This window comes from Somniosus microcephalus, chromosome 6, assembly GCF_052327205.1.
Source record: "Somniosus microcephalus isolate GS21.2 chromosome 6, FLI_Smic_1.0, whole genome shotgun sequence".
In the NCBI taxonomy this organism is placed as follows: domain Eukaryota; kingdom Metazoa; phylum Chordata; class Chondrichthyes; order Squaliformes; family Somniosidae; genus Somniosus; species Somniosus microcephalus.
The window spans coordinates 52,923,143-52,931,289 of record NC_140992.1 but is presented as its reverse complement, the minus strand read 5'-3'; positions in this window follow the sequence as shown (position 1 = coordinate 52,931,289).

Here is an 8,147-nt window from a genome sequence, read left to right as displayed (position 1 = left end):
GGAAAAGTGATTTGAGATGGAGGTTGAAATCACCAAGGATGAAATGTCACTCGATACAGAAGCTAAGAGAGGAAAGGAGTGAGAATCTCTGGGTGAGAAAATTGGTGTGAATATAAAACTTTGAGATCAATACCCTGAGAAGAATATTCATTGAGGGCACCAGACAAATCCTTAACCCCTTCACCTTAACTCCTCATCAAGGAACTGCCTGGGGTTTACCACCCAGTTAATGCCTAGGAGTGAATGATGTAAGACAGTTTTGCAAGCCAAATTTGGACATCAACCAGTTTGGATTATAATAGTTTTTACTCTACCAGCCTCCGATTAGGATATACACAAGTGACTGAATGAATTAATCCTTTCTTGTAACTATCAAAGAAGTCAGACAGTAAAGTCATGAACTAACAATTGTTTATTAATCTTAGGATCATTATTAGCAGAACTTAAACTTAAACATGGAGTATGCAGATAATTAGAAGATAGGGTTAATTGTCACAACAAATAACAGAGATTACAAATTACACAGTAATTCAGCTGTAAATGCTTGCTGATTATAAATTTATAGTTGAGATCAGTGGCCAAGACTGATAGAATTTGGTGAGATTAATTTAGGATTAGACTCCTTAGATAGATGACTAGTTAACATCATTAGATAGCCAGTCTATTGAATGGATTATATTGATATGCTTGTAGTTAGCAATGTGTCCAAAACTTATACGACCTCGTCCTTATGAGTTGCATGGTCACCTTCCTCTGGGAGGTTGGTGTTAGCCTTCTGCAACATCAAAGTGATGAACCTTCAGCTACACAGATACTATCTATTCCACCTGGATCCTCTGTTCCTGGGTAAATCCCCCTTCCATGCTGTATCTAGGCTAGCTGTCTTCAATCGCATCTCACTTGATCTCAGGGAAATTTGTACATCTAAGTGATACACTTTTATCTGCCTATAACTGATTGGTATAGCCATGCAGTATTAACTTCTGTAACCTTCTCTCTCTGTCTGAGATGCACTTTCCAATTATACAGAGCCATCCTTCTACATACACTAGACAAAGTATTACTAAAAGAAGTAGAACTGAACTTAGAACGGCAGTCTGAAAACTTAAGACTGAGAATTAAGTTGAACATTAGTGTCAAAAACATTATCACATGCAATTAATTTCCAAAAAAACCTCCCCAATTCTATTGGCCAATCTGAGTGACACATGTGTTCGAAGAGTTCAGCGCTTTTGATGTCAATCACCTCACACAGCTCTGCTGGTACCCTTGTTGATCTCCAAGTCAATGGAGCACTGGCACCGAGACATGTCAGGTCACTCCTTTATTTCCTAGCTTCAGGTCTTTGCTAACAAAGGGCCTTCAAGGTCCAGACAAGGCAGCACATATTTACATTCCCCTTAGCGAGCCAACTCTTGGCCAGTGGTCTTGAAGACTCGTCTTCTGTCCCTGGTAAGAAATGTTTAGTTTGTATAACCTTTCATGGTTAAATTAGCATTAACCATTTCCTTTACTATCATTCAGTAATCTGACACATTTAAAGTAATTCTGAGGGCATTTGCTTACACACACAGTGCCCCCCTGGGATCCGTGTGCCACTATGCTGCGCTCAACTCTGCAGCGTCTGACAGCAACTTTTCATTTGGGGCCTGGTAACAGGTTTAGATGCTGGCAGCGTAATCCTTAATTACGCCGCCAACTGCAACATCCGGGCCATTGTGTCCCAACTATGGCTCGATGGGCCACATGGCCTATTTCTGTTCCTAAATAATGGGCAAGAATTTTAATCCAGCTGCAGAGAGCAGGAAACTAGGAAATTTATAATCCAATTCATTACCACGGTCAGTTGCTGATTTTGAAAAACTGATGTATAGATCCATCGCATTAGAAACAAAGTATTGTGCTGGCTCGGGAAGGCTCTTCAAATTGCGCTCATTTTCTTAAACGCACAGGCACTTGTCCATATATTTTAAAAGCTTTTTCATCTCAAAATATATTTAATTTACTAAGAAGCTATCTCGTGCCCGTTCAGTATATTTGTTTTTTAAGTCATTTTCAGTGATTTTAAAACAGATTACTCACAAGTGGAGGGCTGGATACTCTTATTAAAAATGCTTTTTTATGGTGATAACCCCATTCTCAGCTGAATTAATAAAACTGCACCAGGTTATCACATATAAATACATCAAGGAATACTTTTTAATGGAAAGAAAAAAAAGAAACGATTACATTCTATTACGCTGCCCGATTGCGCTGGTTCATGGAATATTTTACGTTTGCGGTTATGCAAATGCATTTTAGCAGAAATTTGAACTGTAACCTAACCAGCGCAGTTCCAAGCGCATTTTGGGCACTATCCTGATTATGCCCAAAGCGGAAACTCTACCGCAATGAAAGCAATATAATTGACTGCTTAAGGGAAAAATTCGGTTCATTTGCACCTCCTGTAAGAGGGCACTAACGGGGCACAAAACAACTAGCGCCCGGCCCACAAAATTCCAATAGCAGTCCGCCTCCCTCTTGGGGTGCTACCAGTGAATTTTGGGAGCAGGGGCACTAACGTTTTCGGGGCGCGACCCAATTTTGCCCCCTAATATTTTGCCAAAGGAGTAGCTGTTCCTTAAATTAATTAACACCAGGTCAGCCGATAAGCTAATTCCTATCTGGTTGTTTTAATTTTACCCATGTAAAACTGCCATACCCTTGCCTATAAGATCATTATTAAAGCCTTTGGCCTAGAAATTCACTTTGGGCCCGCCAGCTGGCGTGCGCCCAAAAGTTAGCACTGAGCGCGGAGCCAGTTGCGCCCGTCAAATATTCGGTTTTTGCGCCCCAAGTCGGAACCGGGCGCTATTCCAGGGTGTGCCCGCCCCCGCTTGGGGCACTGAAACTAAATTTCAGCGCTCTAGGCGCCGCTGCGCCACCCGCTGCGGAGCGGCAGGCTGCGGTACTGCAGGCCTCCTCCTTCTCTTAAAGGGGAGGTGCCTGCAACGGGGAGATCGCCGCTGGATAGTGCCGGCAAATGAGCCCGGCACCACGGAGAAGTGCCGGGCTCGCGGAAAGCAGCCGGCAATGCCACGGGGGGGGTGGTGGAGGAGGCCAGGGAAGGAGGTGCGGGCAGGCGGCCGCCGAAAAAGCGGCCGGCCGCACCTCCACCTTAAAGCGCCCCACTAAGGCTACAGTACGGCCCCGTTTTCTGATCGCTGTTTGCGGCCGCTGCGGATGAGGCGGCCGCAACTAAATATGGCGGTCGGGCCGGTAGCGGGGCACTGCGCACACCGATGACGTCATCGGTGGCGGCGCAGCGCTACTGGCTAATGCCGCCATTACCGCAGCGCTGAATATCGGCGAAAGCTCAGCAAGTGGCGCAAAAGCCCTCTTTGGGCGAAAACTGGGCGCAAAGCCTACTGAATTTCTAGGCCTTTATCTGCAACAGCAGACATTTCAAATATAAATTTACTACCAATTTCACTTCCCTTTTTGGAGGTGGAAACAGTGCCAAAAAGGGAAACACTAAGGTTGCGATTTTGCCGCCTCAAGTTTCCAAAGTACCTCAATGCAGCAGAACACTAACAGCACAACTGTCAAAATGAATGCCAGACCAGGTAAGGACAGCAGATTTCCTTCCCTAAAGAACATTACGACAATCCGGTAGTTTCATAGTCATCATTACTGACACTAGATTTATTTAATTAACAGAATTTAAATTCCCCCAGCTGCCATAGTGGATTATGAACTTGTGTCTCTTGGATCATTAGTCCAGGCCTCTGAATTACTAATCCAGCAATATAACCACTATGCTACCATACAAAGTTACCTAATAAATGAAGTTTAGATCAGAAGGCAACTGTCAACTAATACAGCAATTCCAGGGTTACTTTTGTCCAAAATTCTTTAATCCAAAATCCATATGGATTGAGTTAAAAGATAAGAAGGGATCCATCACCCTAATATGAGTATACTATAGACCACCAAATAGTGGAAGGGAATTAGAGGAAGAAATATGTAGGCAAATCTATGAGGTGTGTAGTGGCCACAGAATAATAATCATGGGAGAAATAAGAGTAAGCGAGCATCTGAGTAGTAGTGATCACAACATAGTAAGGTTCAAGATTAAGATTGTGAGTGACATAAGTAGGACAAAGACTAAGGTAATAGATTGGAAAAGAGAAAATTATGAGGAAATGTAAGCGGTTTTTGATCCTAGCCCAATTGCTAGATGGACGGTTCGAATCACCCCCGCCTTACGAAAGTTCTATACCCGGGAATTATTATTCAGAGTGTAAATGAAATAAGTCACGGACAGGAATGCTTCAGTGAAAAATCAAACTTAGATTTATTTGGTCTAACATACACTGGCTGAAACATGCACTACTAAACGAAATTACTATCCCTGTGGAGAATAAAATCCAGATTACAATCAACATACATACAGTACAAAACTGGAGACTATACAAGCAGTAATTCCCTTGTTGCTATGGTGGACTCTAATTCCACCCCTACCAATGAATTACCCAGTCGCATAAACCCCTTCGCCTGGCTGAACCAAACGAAGCTCCCACCCTCGGAATAGCCCAAAAGCTTCACTTCTGAGAGACTATGCTTACCCCCACACGCGGTCAGTTTCGATCGCTCTGCTCATTGGCTTCTCTGGTACTTCTTGTTAGTTCGATCTTGTTGGAGCAGGGAGCGAGAGAGAGAGAGAGAGAATGGTGGCAAAGAATCTATTTTTGTAGTGGTCTGGCTGACCCGATCTTTTCCCGCCAATCTTTTAAAATCCTTTTTTCTTTTGAGCACTCCGGTGCTTAATCAGTGATGAGTCATCCTCGGACCCATGCATATTGGATTAATGGCCCTAAGTCTGGGACATATCTTTCGGTTTTTGTGTTGGGGAAAAAACTGGCTCCCTTACGGCTGGTTGAGGCCAGTGGGTTCATTGTTCTGCTTCTCTTCTGAGATGGAGGTGAGAAGTGCTTTTGTATATTAGAGTGGCCTTTCTAATCAAGTTCAATGGCCCCCTTCCTTTTTCCAGGACTGTCGGGTGAACCCATACATTCTGGATGACTGACAGTTCTTTTGTCACAGCCAATTGCCATGCGTTCTCTGGAGTTTTAACAAACCAGTCTTTCACGTATCTGCACAGGGCGATCCTATAACAGGGAAAATACCCTCAGAAAAATCCCATAAAGTCCACAAAATATTCCTGACTGAGTCCATTCTTCAGAGACTTTGTGATCTCTTCAGAAATGAGGGTGGAACTAAAGAAGGTAAACTGGGAGAAAATCTTGAAAAAGAAAGAGATAGAAAAACAGTGGGAAATCTTTAAAAGGGTAATCAATAGAGTTCAAGAGAAATGTATTCCACTAGAAGCCAAAAACAAGCAAGCTAATTATGGGGCACTGTGGATAAATAAAGAACTAAAGGGAGAATTGAATCTAAAGAAAAAGACATGCAAGAAGTACTTAGATACCAAAGGAGATAAGGACTAAAGGGAATGCTTAGAACCTAAGAGAGAAGTTAAAAAAAAATCAGGAAGGCAGAGGGAAATTATTAAATCAAACAATCAAGGAATATAAAAAGAAATAATAAAGTGTTCTATAGACACATAAATAACAAAAGGAAAATTAAAGTAGGGATAGGGCCTCTAAGGGATGAACAAGATAAACTCATAGGTAATGATAGAGAAATAGCACAAGTCTTGAAGAACTACTTTGCCTTAGATTTTACTAAAGAAGATAACAAATTAGGCACTTCACTAGAGGATGAGCTTAAAAAGAATATTAATACATTTGGGATAGAAAGGTAGAAAATAATTGACAAACTAACAAAACTAAAAGAGGATGAAACTCCATGTCCAGATGGTATGCATCCATGCATATTCAAAGATAGAGGAGAAGATCGCAGAAGCACTAGTTTATATTGTAGAGATTCACGTAACTCTGGTAAACAGGATTGAGTGCAAACCAATATGGTGGGTATATTGGGCTAGATTTTCAGTTGCTTGCGCCAGCAGTTAGCGCCTTAAGAGAAGTGATTTTCGGGCGCTATGCGTGTAGCGCCTGGGCGCAGCGCAGTTTGCGCCCCGCCCCAAATTAAGTTGCCCGTTAGCGCCGGCGCAAAGTTTAGCGGCCGCCCGGATGCGCGCGCAGAAAATGACGTCACATCCTCGTGCAACGCCCTTTGGCCGCCCCGAATCCAAACTTCAGTCGGACCGCCCCATTGTGCGCCTGGCGTCCAGAGCGTTTGTAAAATGGAACGCAACACACCCTGGGGAGCGCAAATTAAAGGGCACTCGTACAAAAGGCACTCTGCATGTGTTGTGTGGAAGTAAGCTGTGTGTTGTTCTGAACGGACTAATTATGTTTCCGGGCATCCATCATCTCCATCATCTCCATCATCTCCATCATCTCCATCATCTTCATCATCTCCATCATCATCTCCATCATCATCTCCATCATCATCATCATCTCCATCATCTCCATCATCATCATCATCTCCATCATCTCCATCATCATCATCATCTCCATCATCTCCATCATCATCATCATCTCCATCATCTCCATCATCATCATCATCTCCATCATCTCCATCATCTCCATCATCATCATCATCTCCATCATCTCCATCATCATCATCATCTCCATCATCTCCATCATCATCATCATCTCCATCATCTCCATCATCATCATCATCTCCATCATCTCCATCATCATCATCATCTCCATCATCTCCATCATCATCATCATCTCCATCATCTCCATCATCATCATCATCTCCATCATCTCCATCATCATCATCATCTCCATCATCTCCATCATCATCATCATCTCCATCATCATCATCATCTCCATCATCTCCATCATCATCATCATCTCCATCATCTCCATCATCATCATCATCTCCATCATCATCATCATCTCCATCATCTCCATCATCTTCATCATCTCCATCATCTCCATCATCATCATCATCTCCATCATCTCCATCATCATCATCATCTCCATCATCTCCATCATCATCATCATCTCCATCATCTCCATCATCATCATCTCCATCATCTCCATCATCATCATCTCCATCATCTCCATCATCATCATCATCTCCATCATCTCCATCATCATCATCATCTCCATCATCTCCATCATCATCATCATCTCCATCATCTCCATCATCATCATCATCTCCATCATCTCCATCATCTCCATCATCTCTCATCATCTCCATCATCATCATCATCCATCATCTCCATCATCATCATCATCTCCATCATCTCCATCATCATCATCATCTCCATCATCTCCATCATCATCATCATCTCCATCATCTCCATCATCATCATCATCTCCATCATCTCCATCATCATCATCATCTCCATCATCTCCATCATCATCATCATCTCCATCATCTCCATCATCATCATCATCTCCATCATCTCCATCATCATCATCATCTCCATCATCTCCATCATCATCATCATCTCCATCATCTCCATCATCATCATCATCTCCATCATCTCCATCATCATCATCATCTCCATCATCTCCATCATCATCATCATCTCCATCATCTCCATCATCATCATCATCTCCATCATCTCCATCATCATCATCATCTCCATCATCTCCATCATCATCATCATCTCCATCATCTCCATCATCATCATCATCTCCATCATCTCCATCATCATCATCATCTCCATCATCTCCATCATCATCATCATCTCCATCATCATCATCATCTCCATCATCTCCATCATCATCATCATCATCATCTCCATCATCATCATCATCATCTCCATCATCATCATCATCATCTCCATCATCATCTCCATCATCATCATCTCCATCATCATCATCTCCATCATCATCATCATCATCTCCATCATCATCTCCATCATCATCTCCATCATCATCATCATCATCTCCATCATCATCATCATCATCTCCATCATCATCATCATCATCTCCATCATCATCATCATCTCCATCATCATCATCTCCATCATCATCATCATCATCTTCATCATCATCTCCATCATCATCTCCATCATCATCATCATCATCTCCATCATCATCATCATCTCCATCATCATCATCATCATCTCCATCATCATCATCATCATCTCCATCATCATCTCCATCATCATC